The 16,901-nt window shown below is 48.9% G+C and overlaps 1 protein-coding gene across 1 annotated transcript in view; it reads left to right on the plus strand.

Moving 5' to 3' along the window:
- The first annotated feature begins 1,997 nt into the window (after positions 1–1,997).
- Rpn11 (regulatory particle non-ATPase 11) overlaps positions 1,998–16,901 on the plus strand; it is a 157,342-nt gene continuing 142,438 nt past the window's right edge. The window contains exon 1 of the mRNA XM_077663515.1: positions 1,998–2,002. The gene's annotated coding sequence lies outside the window, so the exon portion shown is untranslated. The remainder of the gene's footprint in view (positions 2,003–16,901) is intronic.

Below are 16,901 nucleotides of genomic sequence, written 5' to 3' on the forward strand. Positions count from 1 at the left end.
GGTCGTGCGTCAGTCTGCGCCGCACGCATGGACATGGTGTGCCCGACCTGCAACTGTGGCTACTTATCGTCAAAGCAATTGAATCAAAATAAATGCCGACCAACCTGCAACAGGCAGTCTTTTCAAGCATCCACTGGAGCTGTAGGGGGCTTCAAGGAGCATTCAATCATTTCTTTTCGGGTCACTGACAGCGGCAGCGTCCGAGACGTGTCATGTGTTATCAATAACTAATACAGGTGCCACAATCCACATGTCCGTGGCTCGAATAAATGGTCACTCGGTCTGCCTTTGCAAAATCAGTCAGCTGGCCTTGGAAGCCACTCCAGACGAAAAGAAAAAAACAACTACGGGGACGCTGAGGTCACGTATCTCAAGAGTGGAATACGACAGCGTGGGAGTTCGCATTTGTCACAGCGTCGTGCGCTCTTTGGGATTACGCGACATTGTGGCGTCATACCTCTCTACACCGCGAAGCGGAGTTCATGACACCGGACAACCCCAGGTGGCTCCCGACATGAACTCTAACGCTTCATAGGTTGCTGTCTAGGAACTAGGTCGAACACAACCCGCTGGGCCGCTTGTAATGGCGTCACACGCTCACGTGACTTCTCTCGACCGATCAGAGTGGCCCATCAGGGCAGGTTGTGATGACGTCACAAAGTACTGTCACCTGTCTCAGCCAATCAGCGAATTTCGTGGCACCGGGCAACGGCGGGTTTTGGTGTGATTATAACTCTAATGCCATCGCATTAAAAAAAAAAGGTGTGGCATCGCGTGACAACATTGTGACAACAGCAGAGCAGCAGTTCGACAAGTGTAGGACAGATTAGGACATTAATAGCAGGGCAATCGGATGAAACCGCGGAACTATGTTGAGGGGATTGAAGAGTAAGAAAACAACATATGCAAGCAGGGGAGGTGGTTAGTCGCAGCCGCGGCTGACAAGGGGCCTTAATAATACTGGAAGAAGCCGTCGCCCCGCAACGTACCTAACTACGACAAGCGTTGACAGGTAACCTATAGTTGGTGGTTGGTGGTTCCACTCAGTGGACTCGACTCTCGCTCTTTGTGCGTGCGTGTGGGTGGGTTTTTTGTGCATGAAACATGTCTTGTAGTGTTATACTATGGTAAACGTTTAATGTCGTAATTACGAAAGCACTAGCAGAATTAAATGGCCAAAAGTTTCCCTGCTCTGAACTAATTGGCACCATTGAGCTATGCCAAGGAAACTCAGAAATGTACCAAAGTCGCGCACACTGCAGTTATCTCAAAAACATCAGATCGATGTGTGAGAACATATTAGCATGCGTTCATCGCACATCTGTCCCGCTTGCGCGAATAGCTCGTCAAGTACCACGAGCCAGACTTAGAATGGCTTCGATTCCAGTTGCGAATTGCGAAGACTTGATTTCAAAAGGCATAATAAAAATTAACGTCACGAATAAATAACTCAAGTAAGTTGTGATCGACGGGCCTCCTCTCAGCATATAAGGTTATTCTAGAGTCTCCGGTATAGGCCAGTCCACGACGAATAACACATTATATCGCAGAAAAACAAGGAAGCAAACAAAGAAACCAGAAATCTATCATGGAAACGGTGCGTTGCACTCCGCGAAGGAGGCGGACGCGTGTAATAAAACCGAATGACTCCGTGAACGCGTGAAGGAGCGTATTCTCGTGGCCACATACATGAAATAATTACAAAATAAGTGATGCGAGAGAGTTTCTGCGAGTGCTCACCAGATGTAAATTGACCTCGAAAGAAACTCTCCGCAGAGTGCCGTGAGCATGCCAGCAAATTCAAGAGCTCCCCGAAACCCTCTGGCGTCGGGACGAACAGCAAAGTAGGCGCTTTCCCACCGGCGCTTTTCCACCAGCAGGCGATGGCCGGAGCTCGGTGGAACGCCGCTTACTCGATCGTTGAGCCCCAGCGCAAGATATGCGTGAACCCGCACAAGAGGCCGCAGTATCGATGATAAGCGCCAATGAGGCGCTCAGCTTTTATGCGCCCTTAACGCCTTCGCTCGACTGTATATACGACCGAACGAGCGCGGGCGATGGCGTGCCTTTGTTGTCGCACATTCGGTGTCGGTGCAGAAAAGACGGCTACAAGCAACAAAGACGAGGTCCTCCTTTTCACAGGAGTGCGGTGTCGATAAAATGGAGCGGTTTTTGTACAGAGATACAGCCCTCCTCCTCCTCTTCTCCGCTCTCCTTCGTCTCGCTCTCTCCCGAAAGAACCACCCCCGCCTAAGCTATAGAGTGTGGTTCGCTAAGACAGCATCCGAGCGAGCGTAAGAAAACGTCGCTCTGAAATTCAATGGACGCATTAAAAAGAAGCCCACTAAATGCCACAGTAACGTGCAGAAGATAAGTCGATGCTTTTGAAATGGGCAGCTCAAGAGCGACCGCTAATGCCCGACACGCCAGTGGCATTGTGCGCTGGTGTGCTTTTCTTAGTCAGGAACAAACCTTTATGTCCACAAACGACATCGGGTAGCGAGAAAGAATAACCGCAGCACGCGAGCGCAGAGCGCCGTTTCTTCGAGCCCGCATTCGATTCGTGCTGGAGCGAGACATCGTAGATCGCGTACCCTGGGCGCTGTCTTGTCGCATTTTTTCTTCCTGCCTATGTTGTCCCTTCCTGCCGCTGTTAGGTGTGCGCCAAGAATGGGACGGAGGCCGGCGTTCGCTTCCTTTAACCTTTCTCCTCGATAAACTCGTACGAATACCCTACAAGGCACACAGACGTGCCTTGACACTTTTTGGCGATAACTCAAAAGAGGCAGGCTGCAGTTACCCCGCGAACAAGAGCGCGCTTGTATGAAAGGCTCTACGACTGTGCGTGTCCTTCGCGTGCTAACGGAAACTGCGCTCCACAGCAGACTCTGGTCGTAGCCGAGGGTTGTAAGGAGCACTTTGATGTTATTAGGTTGTTTCGCATGTTTTTTTTTTTGTTCGTGATCATGTACAACAATAAATGAGCACAAGTAAGCGGTACCTTGTCAGAAGAGAAACGTAACTAGCAAACCGGATGGAGCAATGAAATTAAGGAGAAACGCTGAGGACAACACCATGTATGCAAGTTTGCGTCTCTTGCTTTTTCTGGATGTGTTTATCCGCTGCTACAAAAAAGAAAACATTTATGCCTGCGCAAATTTAATCAAAAAAAATTAATGTGGATTAGCCCCGCTAATCCAAGATATACATAGCGAAAGCGATATTGAGGTCTCCACTGATCCACGGAGCAGGTTGTACGCCTTTCTTTTCGTGAAAATGAACAGTCATTGGAAAGTTGTCAACGTCAATGAACTCTATGAACGCCGTTGGATCACTTGTTTTGTTTGGTTTTTGAGGAAAGGAAATGGCAAAGTAACCGTCTCAGATATCACGGTGGACACCCGAACCGCGTCGTAAAGGAAGGGATAAAGGAGGGAGGGAAAGAGGAAAGAGAAAACTGAAAATTGAAGGTTGGATTTTGAGGCAAGGCGTGGCGCTGCGCAGCGGAGAATTATCTGTGGCTCGGTGCTACTAGTGACGCATGCGCAGTAGTGACTAGGGAGAGAGAGAGAAACAAACGGATGGAAACAGGCGACGGAGTCGGCGGCGGCCACCTGCGCTGTGCGTGACATCACTCGTGCTCCGACATACGCCGGCTCGCGCGAAGCGCGGTGTTGACTAGCGTAGTGAAGCTTTTCGCTTCAAATTTTCCCGCCACTGGGTTTGCGCTCGTGACTGAGACTGGCTTGGGCCGCCGATCCGAAATCAATGGCGGAGTAGCACAGCCTCTAAGATGTGCACAAACAACTGGACGCTGACGCACGCAGTTTACTTGCGATCTCAATGATTCCAAAACGGCCCTTCGCGACGGGACGCATCTCCGCTACTGCATAAAAAATTATTCGTACGGTGCGAAATGAAAGGAAGGAAGTTGATCTGGTGTGGGTCCCGGCCCACGCGGGTGTTCCAGGGAACGATGCCGCTCACCGTACGCTCGAGGTTTTGTCAGCCGAGCCGCTGAGGGGATTTCGGAGCCGGATGTCCCAAGGGGCGAGACGCGAATTACATATGAGGCCATAACCAACTATACAGGAAGCTTAGAGCGAGACTTCCTCCTCGGCACGTTTCGCTCAGCCAACGCGGTCGCAGCCAAACCCGTGGTCGTATTCCAATATCGTTTCCGATTTGGTAGATCCGTATTGTCAGCTGTGCTGCTAGCCTGCCACCTTAAGCCACATCATCTGGAACTGCACGGAGGATACGCCTCCGGCAGATCTAGTCACATCTCCCACGCTTGGAAAATGGGAAGCTGTTCTCGCCAGCCCGTACCCGGACGTTCAGTCCCGGGACACGGCAAGAGCGCAGGAATCCGCCGAGCAACCCAAGGTCACCATCTTCTTCCTCACAATAAAGCTTTCTCTTTCTCTCTCTTACTTGTGAAATCGGTCAGTGATGGCGACACCTTTCTCTTTTTTTTTAAATTGCGACAGTGTGCTTGCTGGCATAAAGTAATGTCCACAAATATACCACAAATTGGGCTCTCGAAGTATCTCAGTGCGGCGCAAGAGGAAGGTGAGCGGAGAGGAAGCGGCGAGAAGACAGGCATGCGAATCTCCCAGCGTTCGAGCAAGCAACCGCTTGAAGCCAGACGGCGGTGCGGCCCAAAAACCTATTCTTCCACATCTGGTGGACGGCCTGGGGGTGGTCCGCACCGGAGCAGGTGTTTCTGCCGGATGGCACGCAAAGAGGGGCAAGTCCAAAGCAAGTGTTTTGCGTCCACCTCGCAGACAGGAGCGGGACAGAAGGGGCGGGAGAGGGACAGAAGCACAGTGAAAAAACCCAGAATGGAAAAAAAAAACGCCAGATTTAGTAATTAATAGGGTGTAGTAATGAACGACTAGTTAGTAATTAATAATTAATTATGATAATTCACAGAGGCACCAACAGTAGCAGGCACAGTCGCGCGGAAAGGCTTTCGCCTCACGCAGTATAGATCTTCAAAGTGACCCCGAATTTTTTTATTGTCATTTGCGTTTCTGGGCAAATGTCTGCCTTCCCCAGGCGATCAAAATTATCCCGGAGCCCTCCACTGCACACCTCTTTCTTCCTTTCTTCTTTCACCCCCTCATTTATCCCTTCCATCAAAGGCGCGATTCAGGTGTCCGCCGAATTGTGAGACAGATACTGCGCCATTTCCTTTCCCCAACAACCAATTATTATTATTATCATCACAAAGAGCTCGACAGAGAGAGAGAAAGAGAAACAACTTTATTGCCATAGAATGTCGGGATTTAGGGCAGGTGGACTTGGTGTGGCCACCAGGTGCGGGCGACTTCCTGAGCCCACGAAACGAATGGCAATAGGATGGTCTTGGCTGGTCTTCTGAGGACTTGGTTCCAGCCCTCCTCGCAGGGAGCTGGCAGTAAGGTTCGTGGGGGCGGGTTTCCCGAACCGAACACAGCCGGCTCATGCTTGACCGTCTCAATATCAACTCCATAGGCGATGTCCACTCCACGGCCCCTCTTGCGATAGCGCAACCCATAGCCGTCTTTTCGTCAAGCCAATCCCCAAAAACATGCTACCTGGCCGCCATGATAAGCGCCGCAAGCTGAAATCCCAAGCACTGGATGCCACAAACCTTGCCGACAAGCACGCAATATATGTGGACGCTGCACGGCGTAATGCAAGCACATACGTGGCTTGTGCAACCACGCCGCAATACACTGTCGTCACCACCGTCACAAGGAACTAGAGGCTGTTGCCGTTTGACCTGCAAGCAACCGGGCGCAACGGAGGTTCGAAGGATCTCACAGACTGCCGATCGTTTCTATCGGTCGCGGTTTCGACGCAGTATGTTTCGAGAAGAACTGACCAATGGAAGCAGAGGCAGGTCTAGAAGCATGCTTCCTAGACAAAGCGTCTATCCCGGCTCCTACTTGGTTCGGCACGTCCTCTGTCTAGCCGCAAGAGCAGGAAGGGAGAGATAGGGGGTGGTACTAATCAACCCAACGACACGCATCTCCTATTGTGCGGCCATTCATTCCCTCCTTCCCCGTATACGTTAAATTACAGTGGTTTGGGCGCTCGGCTACCGAGCCGGAGTTTCCGGGTTCGAACCCTTCCGCGGCGGCCGCGTTTCGATTGGAGCGAAAAGCAAAGGTGGTGATGAAAAATATTTATTGGTACTATTACGCGATAGCGTACACAGCACATTCGGTCAAAAAGCCGTCGGTGTAGGGAAGTCGGCACCGCGTGTCGGAAATAATCGGGGGCTGCGTAGAAAAAATATCATCATGGTAATTTGCGGCTCTAGTGAATGATGATTGATTGGTGTGTGATAGGCGATGAGTATTTATTGAAATCATTGTAATTAAATCGATTAATTAAAGAAATAAAAAATTAAGAATTTGGAAAAGGAGGGTTCAAAGGTGTCAAAATGCTCATAATGAAAAGCCAATGCTTGATGATGTCAATGAAAAAAAAATGAAAAAATGCGAATGAAGCCTAGCCCACTACGCTATCGCGTCAGCTTAAGTGTCCTCTCCATTTTTTTTTATAAAAAGATATAGCTTGGACGGGGCCTGAAGGGCCCGGCCCTCACAATCACTAGCATGGTTCTCTTGGTCGGAACCCCTGTGTCTTCCGTGGCGGCCCGGGATCTTATTTACTAGGACTTGCTGATCCTGGAGAGTTGAGCAGCCGAGCTGGGCAGCCTGCCAGTCCTCTCGGGTGGGGTGGGAAAGCAGAATTTGCAGGGCATACCCCCACCATGTGGTACTTGTCCGCACTTCCCCACAGTGTGGACACTCTCCCGAAAAGGCCGAATTCAAAATGTTAAAGCACTGCCGGGCACAGTACCGTGTTGGGGCAGAGGAAAAGAAGCCGGAGCTTCTCCGCCTTTTGAGGCCTTGACAGGGGGCCGGGCATCGGCCGTGAGAGCTTTGGTACAGGAGAGAGATCTCCCGAAAAGTATATTATAGCCGGATCAGGCATAGGGAGAGGCGGTGCCCGGTGGTCAAGCGCGTGGGCGGTAGCATCCGCTACCTTACTCCCCTCTATCCCCGCATGAGGCACCCGTGTGCTGTACGATGTCGGTGCACGTTAAAGATCCCCAGGTGGTCGAGATTATTCGGGAGTGTGACATCGGAACACTTTACTTCGTCAAGCGCGTGTAGAAGGCTCCGTGCTAGATGGCCATCAACCCATGGCTGATGGCAACCTGGGCGGCCCACTCCACGGCCCGGGCCTGAACAGTTGCGTCTGATCTGGCCAACACGGCCTCCCACTGCTCAAGAGGAGGATTGCAGCAGAGCCACGGGGGGCGGCTCTTTCTTGCATTCCCACAGGATATGATTATACGTCGCCGGGTCCCTACACCATTTACTCTCCGGCTTCACCTCTTGCGGATATATTTTGCCGAGTTCTCGTCTGCAATATTCTCCAAACGCACTCCTGCTCCTTGATCAATGCTTTATCCGGCGGCGGGAAAAGCCTCCGGCTCAACTTTTAGTGGTTTGTAAGCTCTCCACTACGGCACCTTTTAATTTCGATGAAGGCGAAATTCTAGACGCCCGTGTAATGCGCGATGTCAGCGCACGTTAAAGAACCCCAGGTGGTCAAAATTTCCGGAGCCATTCACTACGGCGTCCCTCATATAGCCTCAGTCGCTTTTGGACGTTAACCATCACAAACCATAAACCATCGTCTTTAACTCCCACGTTCCTCCCTTCCCTTACGGCACGGCCATAGGGTGTCCACTGCGCCATTTCTTTTCCTTAAAAACCAATTTTCAACTTTGAACCAAAATGGCATTCGACGGAACCGTCATGTGCGTGGACAACAGCAGCGCTGGGGCGACGGGCTCACCAAAGAACGTGCGGGAGGAAGGCGGCGCAGCCACGGCAGTGCCGGCGCTAATGTCCAAGCGGCCTGCAGAAGCACGGAGATCTTTCGTACCTGCAGGCGCCGCGGTGACTCAGTGGCTATGGTGCTCGGCTGCTGGCGATATGCTACACACCCACGTATTGTCTGGTGTCAGTGCACGTTAAAGAACCCGAAGTGGTCGATATTATCCGGAACCCTCCACTGCTTCGCCCCTCATAGTCTAAGTCGCTTTGGGATGCTAAAACGCCCTAAATCATCCATCTTTTGTACCTGCACACCTCGCGTGCCTTATGCGAGCATTCCGCAATGAAATAGGCGCCGAAGTTGTTGTCAGCGAAAGGGATTTTGTTGGATGAAAGCGGAAATGAAGAAACAGTTAAAATAGACGACGTTTATGTTTTACTGGAGGCTGCCAGAAGAAGCAAGTAAGTTTGCTGCTGCAGTTGCGTCTTTTTTCTTTACTGTTTTGAACGGTGCTCTTTGTTACCTTGAAGTACGCAAATCCAGCGAGAATGATGTTTTTTTTTTTCTGAGGAAGGGGGGGGGGGGGGGTTCAATGCCTGTTCTGAGCGGTGCTCTACAGCCACCGCATAATAGGTCAGTAGGACGAGAAGACGCATAGGAACCATTCTTAAAAGGCGGTTGCTAGCTCATCAAAGCCTAGGACTGTTGTCTTGAACGTCTCATTGTCAAGCGCTTCTGCTCTTGAAGAAATTAGCCGTCGTGAGGCAGTAGCACCAACAATGTGCGAGTGCAATAGGTCTCTCTTGCGTAAATAGAAGAGGAAATCCTATTAAAATGTCCAATGGAACTGTCGATAGACACTGCATTAGAGTAATTAGTGTCGGTATAACATTATACCGAAAGCGCACCTCGGGAGCATTGGCGGGCTCGTTATGAGCGTGAAAACGCGAAATAGAGCAGTTAACAGTAGTTAAACCCGTTCTACTGCATTTCCCATTTTGCTACATTCCTCGGCCTAACTTACTCATGGGGGCGACGAAAGAGAGAAATATCAGTGCGCAGCGTGTACCAACTATCCCGAGTGAGTTCTACTCAGTTTGCCCTCGTTCGTCACGCCGTTTTCATTACATCTTCAACCAACTAACGCGGGCTCAGTTTTCCAAGCAGAAGCAGAGTTCCAAACCCGCGTTCCTTTCGCTTTCTTTTTTTTTCTGCTGCTCCGCTCACATCAGTCCTTGTCGTTCACTACGCTGATTCATTCTGGCGGGTAGCTGCCATCTAGTCACCCTATCGTGTTAGAAAATGAAGGAGATGGGCACGTTTTCTGGAGCAAGACCACTGGCATTGTGTCTGCAGTAAGCAGATCAGCTCAAAAGTTCTGTTGTTCCCATAATGGCTCTATCGTGTCTGTTCAACTTTGTTGTGTGAAGTTCTAATGGGATATTCGTGGCCACATGCCGCACTGCACCAAATCGAAATTTGTAAAAATCAAACGGCGTAAAAAATTTGGGGGACGCTTAAGCGCCGCCTTTAAGGGTACGACGCAATAGCCGGCTCCACTTGATATCATTAGTATAATACGTGATTACGCGCCCTACTGATGTTACCAGATCACAGGACACCCCAGAGTCAAGTGCTGTACGTAAGTGCACGTTCTCTCGATAGTAGCGTACGCGCACCGTTATTGCCGTTACGTGCAGCAGGGCGCAAGAGAGGAATAACTATGTACTGGTTGGCAGGGGCCGTCAGGATGCCAGCAATGCTGTCCCGGAGCAAGGACAGGCAGTCAGCATTCATCGCAGGTTTTGAACTCTTCAAAAAGGCTGTAGAGGAGTTTCAATACTGCGAGGAGCTGAGTCTATTCATCTACATACATTCACAAAGGCGTGCACGCACACATTACGATACCGCGGCGCTTGAACGGTCATATGGGCTGAGCATACTGATACGTGAAGACCATCATTCCAACACAGAAAACTGAAACAGCGAAATGTTTACATCATGCTGGCAAAAGACAATAAAACAGAAATCACTAATTATTTGCATTTTGTAATTCGCATCAACTGCTAAGCTCGAATCTCTTTCCTCAATCAAATAAGCAAACACCTTTGCGGAACATGCGCAAGGTCCATGTCGAGCGCCCTATGGCGCAAAGCGAGCACACTAATTTTCTCGCTTTTTTTTAGCAGCAGGAACACAAACACAGTTACCAACGCTGGTAAAGAAGGCACTAAAGGTTTAAATTTTCCAAAAGTGACCAAGTGACTGCGACCTCAGTTGTACCGAGTGCAAAGTTATTCCTGGGGCCCTTCGAGGAGTGAAAACATATTTTCTCCATTTTAGCCCGCCTCAACCCCCCCCCCCTCATTTTTTTTTTTGTTACAGTGATATATCTTAACGTAGCCTCAAGAATATTTCACAAAACAAAAGCAAACGCTGTCATTTGCACCCTTCCAGGACATTCAGCAAACACGGGGGAAAAGACAGATTGGTATAGCTTGGCGCGATTTGGCAATGATTTTGAATTTGGCCGCTCGTTTCATCCATCTCAGGACGTCACGTAAAATTCGCAAATTCCTGAGGAAAGTCAACACAGGCCGGCTGTGTTCAGGAACAGCATCGACATCGACCACCGATTGTTCGCGGCTGCGCCGTTGTGTTACGCCGGGGGAAGCCGCGACCGTCTCTTGGTTTGTTGCTGCGGGCGCCGAACGAAGGCTGCCGAGGCATCCATCGGAGGGGCCCCCCACCTGCAAACGAAGCGCATACAGAAAGGGGCGTCCCACTGAACGAGAAAAATGACAGCTGGCCGCCGGGACAGAACGCTGCAGAGATCGATGCTGGACGTCATTAGCCTGCGCGTGTGCTGCGTGACGTCTCGTTCACAAAAGCAAACCGTCGACCCTGAACTGGCGCTCGTGGTCCAAGCGCACAGTGGCGCTAGAATGTCCGGCGCGATCGAATTACCGAAGATCATTCCAATCGCCGACCCCCAACAAGCTCTGCCTTCATTCATTTATCTGTTCTGTTGACAGCTACACATCCGCCTTCGCTTAGCCGCCCCTAAGCAGTCCAACTTGTGGTGCTGGTATAATGGCATGGTATAGATATTGCTAAGTTTAATGTCGTATGATTTTCTCCCTATGAAACGTGGTGCAGTCGTGCAGTGCTTACTCCAATCAAAGATCGTATCGAACACTACAGGTGTGGCTTCGAAGAAAACGGATGTCCCCGTAAGGGTTAGCGTTGCAGGCGCCGCCACACAAAATTTTCTCCCGTTCTTTTCTTTCTTTCTTTTTACGGATGGCAACAAACCTTGGCCACTGGTGATCGTTGTAGCCATTGCTAGCCTATATAAACGAAAGAAGTTGCGCTGAGACAGAGGCCCGAAACCCATTTCAAAACAGATCACGTTTTCTTTTACTTTCCTGCCGTTTTGTCATTTCTGAGGACACAGTATTCTGAGAATTATGGCCGCATAAAGGAATGACCACAAGGTAATATCTTCGCTCTCTTTCGCGAGCGGAAGCCTATCATTTAGATTCTTTTTCTTTACTTTATTTTCTTCGATCTTCGTTCCTTTCCTATACTCTTTCATTCTTTCTTTTTGTTCCTGCTCCTTTCTCTGGCTCACGGGCAACTCACACCCGGCACTGACCAGCAGCAGTGGTGCCACAAATACCAAGCGGAGTGTCACCGAAAAGGAAAATTATTTCCGAAGGTGCGGGGCACGGAAGGCAGGCCTTGCAGACTGCGAGGCGAACACGCGACCCATGGGCCACAAAACCGCGTTGCTTCTTGGTGAACAAAGGTGAACCTACAGTATATGCGTTGCCTCCTGTGCATGCGTCTTTTCTTCTGGTGTTTTGCACAAGCAGTTGTAGTTTCCATGCTTCGAAAGGAGATTTTGCATCATCTTCCTTAGGTGCAGTCACTGAGAAAAAGGAAATTAGCCCTTATAAAAATGGTCTATAGACTTCATATCAACTCTATTTTCTTTATATGCATATTTCTTTTACTCTATTCATAGTCTATAGACTGACAAAAGTCTACTAAAAGTGTATGGCCATAAATCTATAGACTGTATGTGGAATATGTATTGTCTATAGACTATTCTCTAGGATTTGTCTATAGAAAGTCTATAGACTTTATAGACCCGTTTCCCCGTGTAGGGTAGCAAACCGATTATTCTTCCGGTTAACCTCCCTGCCTTTCCTATTCTTCCTCCTCCTATAAAAAGAAGTCTATTGACAGTCTATAGACTGCCTAAAGAAATTTTTATAAGAGAGGGCTCTTGAAAGATTCAAGCAAACCATTTTGCGACCCCATTTCCTCTTCACCGGACCAGGTTTACAGAACACGCATGAGCATCGTATGAAAGGGTCAGCACCCACTGCGCAAGAATTATTGGCGCCAACAATGAAAAGCAATGCCCATAAGGCAGTTACATTTGCAAGTGAAATAACGCGCGTTGGCTTCTTTGGGCAAGGCACTTTATGTTCATTAGATTGACCACGGACCGGTTCCTTTATTTTGGTGAACGTGCCCAGAAATAGCGATTCGTCCTTAGCGGAAGCCGGTTCGCAGGAAGCGGAGTATTAAGTGCTGCTTACAGACAGCAGTCGTCGGCCGCAGCTGACGCCTGGAAAGATTTCGGCTTCGATAAGCACTCTGCACTTCTTTCACTGCTTTCACCCATTCTGTATCGTTCCTTCAACGTTTCGATTGTGTACGCGCTTGGCAACTATCAGTTTCTGCCCCTGCCGCCGGACTGATATGGACATAACTTGTGGTGCGAGCAACCGACCTACAGTGGGAAATAACCACGAGCCTTACCCATGAAGCCCTGCGCGCTGATAGCCCACCGGATGGCAGGCTGGTGTTTGGTCACCTCCGCTGTTGTGCGGGCGCCCGCATTTGTCACAACGCGGACAGTCACTGTCCAGTAGCTTGCCCGCAGTGGGACGCCAGCTACGAGAGTGATTCGACAGCTTCCAGACCTGTGACACTGCGAGAAGAGCACACCGTGGGGGTCGCCGCCTCGCGCTCACAGCTTCCACTGCACGGCGAGAAGTTGCGTCCTGGGGTGCGGCTTTCTTTCGAAAAAAATACGGGCGCCCCTTTCGGCTAAATACTCTGCTGAGAACACTGACTTTTCAGGGCGGGGCAACGCCGCTTATCAGTTCAGCAGCCTCCCCCCCCCCCCCCCCCCCCTAGGGGGAAAAATTCCGCTCATATAGCTTATGCAGGACCGAATAAAGTCAAGCTGGCACAAGGTCAATTGGGTGGCATCTGTCTACGCGAGTACATCGAAGGACGAGCTGCCAAGCTCAATTCTTGGAGAACTATTAATTCCTGCATCCGCTATACAGCCTGGTTTTCGCCATGGGTTATCGACTACGACACAGTTATTACATACTACCAACGATTTCTTATCAGCTCTTGATACAGCAGGGCAAATTGATGCCATTTTCCTGGATTTTGAAAAAGCGTTCGACCGAGTACTCCACTGTAAATTTTACTTAAACTTAAGCACATCTTAAAAAATTCTGCAATGGCTTGATTCATACTTATCACACCGACAGCAGTACGGGCAGATCTCTGGTTCGTCGATCACTCCAGTGCTCTCAGGAGTGCCGCAGGGCTGTCCTCGGGCCACTTCTTTTTCTTATATATTTAAATGACCTCAAGTTCGATTCTCCTGTGTAGGCTCTTTTTTTTTGCAGACTGCGTAATTTATCACACAATTCTCTCCAAATGCGACCAGCTAATTATAGATAACTATTTAGGTGCTGTTAGTAATTGGTGCAAAAACTGGAAAATGTCGTTAAATGTTGGTAAGTGCAAACAAATGACCATAACCAGAAAAAAAGTTCCACTAATGCACTCTTACAAAAATTAACAGCGTCTTTCTTGAACGGGTAGATGAATTTAAGTACCTTGGCGTAACGATCAGTTCGAATCTAAGTTGGAGCCCGCACATTAATAACATAACCTCAGTAGCATCTAAAAGACTATGGCTTTTAAAATACAGGCTAAAACATGCTTACACTAAAACAAAGCTTGTGGTGTATACTTCCGTAGTGCGTCCATTACTCGAATATGCTGACGTAGTATGGGACCCGCATACGAAAATGGACGTCAAATGTATAGAGCGTGTCCACTGAAGAGCACCACGTTTCATTTTCAACGCCTACGGAAGACAGGTATCGATATCTGATCTTCTTAGCGGCGTTCCGGTTTGCCCACCTTAGAATCTCGTCGCAAAATGCATCGCTTAAAGATGTTATTCGACATAGTCTATATTCACACCAGAATAGACTTTGACAATTATATGCCGTACAACAGAACACGACAAACTCGGCACAAACACGATAAAACAATTGCAGTGCCCAAATGCAGAACCACTGCACACAAGCTGTCGTTCATCCCAAGAACGATAGCCGACTGGAATGCGTTACCTCGCGAAGTGGTCACCTTATCGTCAGCCGAAACATTTTTATCTGCAATCAACCCCAGCCGGTCAAGTTAAGGTGTTTGGTTCGATTCTGGAGTGTTGCCCTTGTCGCACTTTGCTTTTAATTTAATGTAGAGTGTTTGTTGCTCGTCCATTATTTGAGTTGTTCGCAGAAATTTTGCTGCCTGCCTGCAGGCCTTTTTTTTTGTCCCCTTTTTTCGTTGCTGACGAAGCACTGTGCAATTGTATCCCCACACCTGCCTTGGCCACCAAAAGATGGCTGGCAGTATTGAATAAACAAATAAAAATAAAAAGCATGAAAAGGCACACCAGTTGCGATATGAAGAGCGATACATTCATCTGAAACAAAGAAATCGCATCTAGCTGCCGAAAACTCAAAAAGAACTGCGGCTTCACGGAAAGCACCTAAACGGGTTAAATATGGTGACATCATTAGCCCGATCACATAAGCTGAGTTTCAATAGCGGGTGCTTTGTTCTATAATCGTAAGAAAATTGTCCTGTGCTGTTGAAATTCTGATCGAACTCCTAATTAACAAAAGCGTAAATTTTGTCGAATTTTCCTGAGAAACGATTAAGGAGGGAATATTTATGGTCGGCTGCTATGATGCATCCTCAGCCGCGTAGAGGCATAAGATGACACTGCACTGTTCTCTCTCCTCTTTGCGAAATTCTCCCTTTTCACATCCCTTTTGGAAATACCAGTGATTACAAAGATCCCGGTGATTGATGGCGAGTCTGCTGCTACATGTGCTCCCAGCTACCTTGGAACCGATGCCCATTATTTGATCCAACGACACTCGGCGCAGATTCCGAACCGCGCCCGTTGTACTTTTTCGCATGCAGAGCGCGCCCAAAGCTGGGCAGTGCCGGAAGAACAGCGCTATCGGCTGAATTTGAAAGCCCTTCCTTCACCCCGTATGGGGAATGCCACTACTAAGGGAGCTCAGGTTTTCTGCGGTTTTTTCTTTGCATTCTATTCCTTCTCATCATTTCGCTCGTGAAGTACGCACGGCAAGTGGCGAGTGATTTATCCCCTTCGGTCATACCCCCCCCCCCTCTCTCTCTCTCCCCTCTGCGCACCCGGTTCGTGGTCACACATCGAGGTGGGGATCGGCCCCGCCTCATTTACGCGAGCTGAAGTTCCGTTTTATGGCCTATAGGCGATGTTCTGAAGCGCAAAAGCAGAGGAATAAAGCGAGAAGAAAATGGTCGTATAACTGCTTTCGAATGGCCAATTTATTGGATGAGCTTCCATGCTTTGTGTTTTCTTTCGTTCTCCAAATGGGGAAGTGGTGATCACCTTCGCATGGACCTGCATATGTGATAGCGCTCGTCATCGGTTCGAATGGTGGGTTTACATTTGAGGTCATAGAAAAAAACCGAGCCACGCCCCATGTGACGATATCCAGTGCAGGCCGTGCAGGAGGCATCATGTTGCAATATGCAGCATTAACCATCACACATTAGACTCCTGTGAGTTGGCATACTATTGATGCCAATCGAATTCAAAGACGTTGAGACAGCACACAGAAAAGGCGAGGACAAGACCCAAAGCCACCATTGGCTCGCCTCCGCTCACCATGAGCCTCCAGAAAAATTCTGTCGCATGTGTGAAGCCTTCGCTTAGAGCAAAAGCATTCAGTGCAGTAAAACCATCAAAGTAATCACTGATAGTAAAACACTCTGCTTTCGCAGAATTCGCTCATCGGATGTGGATCGTAATTTTTTCTACATATCTTAAGAGGTTAAATGGTGCTCGATTTCACTGCCTGTTATGAGGAATCGAACGGCATAAACTTATAATAAATAGCTTCTTCAAGTTTCAAGTTGTTTCGAGTTAATTAATACAGAATTTTATATATGCGATCTTACATAATTACTACTCAGCGTTAGGCCAGATTAGTTAATCCGATTGTCGCTTAGCCTGAGGACGGCCTTCCCAATGTTTGTCAATAAAGCACAGCTTTGGAAAGGAGAATGCGTACATACTTTTTCGGAATAGATTGCTAGTAAGCGTCAAACCTGTAGATATTTATAGCTAGCGACTTCTTGTAATCGTTACTCTCAAATGTGGTAAGAATAAATGAACGGATTGCTATTACATGTCACGAAAAGGAAGTTTGCTTGCTGACTTTGGGTCTTGACGTAGATTAAAGCGAATGGCGGGGGAAAAAAATGCTGCATTTCTAAATCCGAATTATAATACCCGTGAGTCTTTTGCTATCGAACAAACATGAACACAGCCACAAACATGCACCGGCTCAATTTTACTAAGAACGAAAAAGGAATGTCCTCGGAGTCCCCTTAAAGCCCCCCCCCCTCCCCCCTCCCCCCTCTGGTCGAAAATGTGCTATACTTCGGCGGTGGGCAGGCATGGTCTCTGGGGAGCACAAGCAGAAATATTTCTTCTCAAGACTTGTTCAAGCCACAGCCGGCTAAGTGAAGCGGTTTGGTCACGCCGCTACGTGCCGTGCCCTCTTTCAGTCTGTCCCTCTCACCTGTCCGGGTGAGATGTATTCCCGAGAGAAGTTTTCCTCTCTGCTGAGTCCTTAGGGGGAGGCGCGGCGTATGGC

This window comes from Amblyomma americanum, chromosome 4, assembly GCF_052857255.1.
Source record: "Amblyomma americanum isolate KBUSLIRL-KWMA chromosome 4, ASM5285725v1, whole genome shotgun sequence".
In the NCBI taxonomy this organism is placed as follows: Eukaryota; Metazoa; Arthropoda; class Arachnida; order Ixodida; family Ixodidae; genus Amblyomma; species Amblyomma americanum.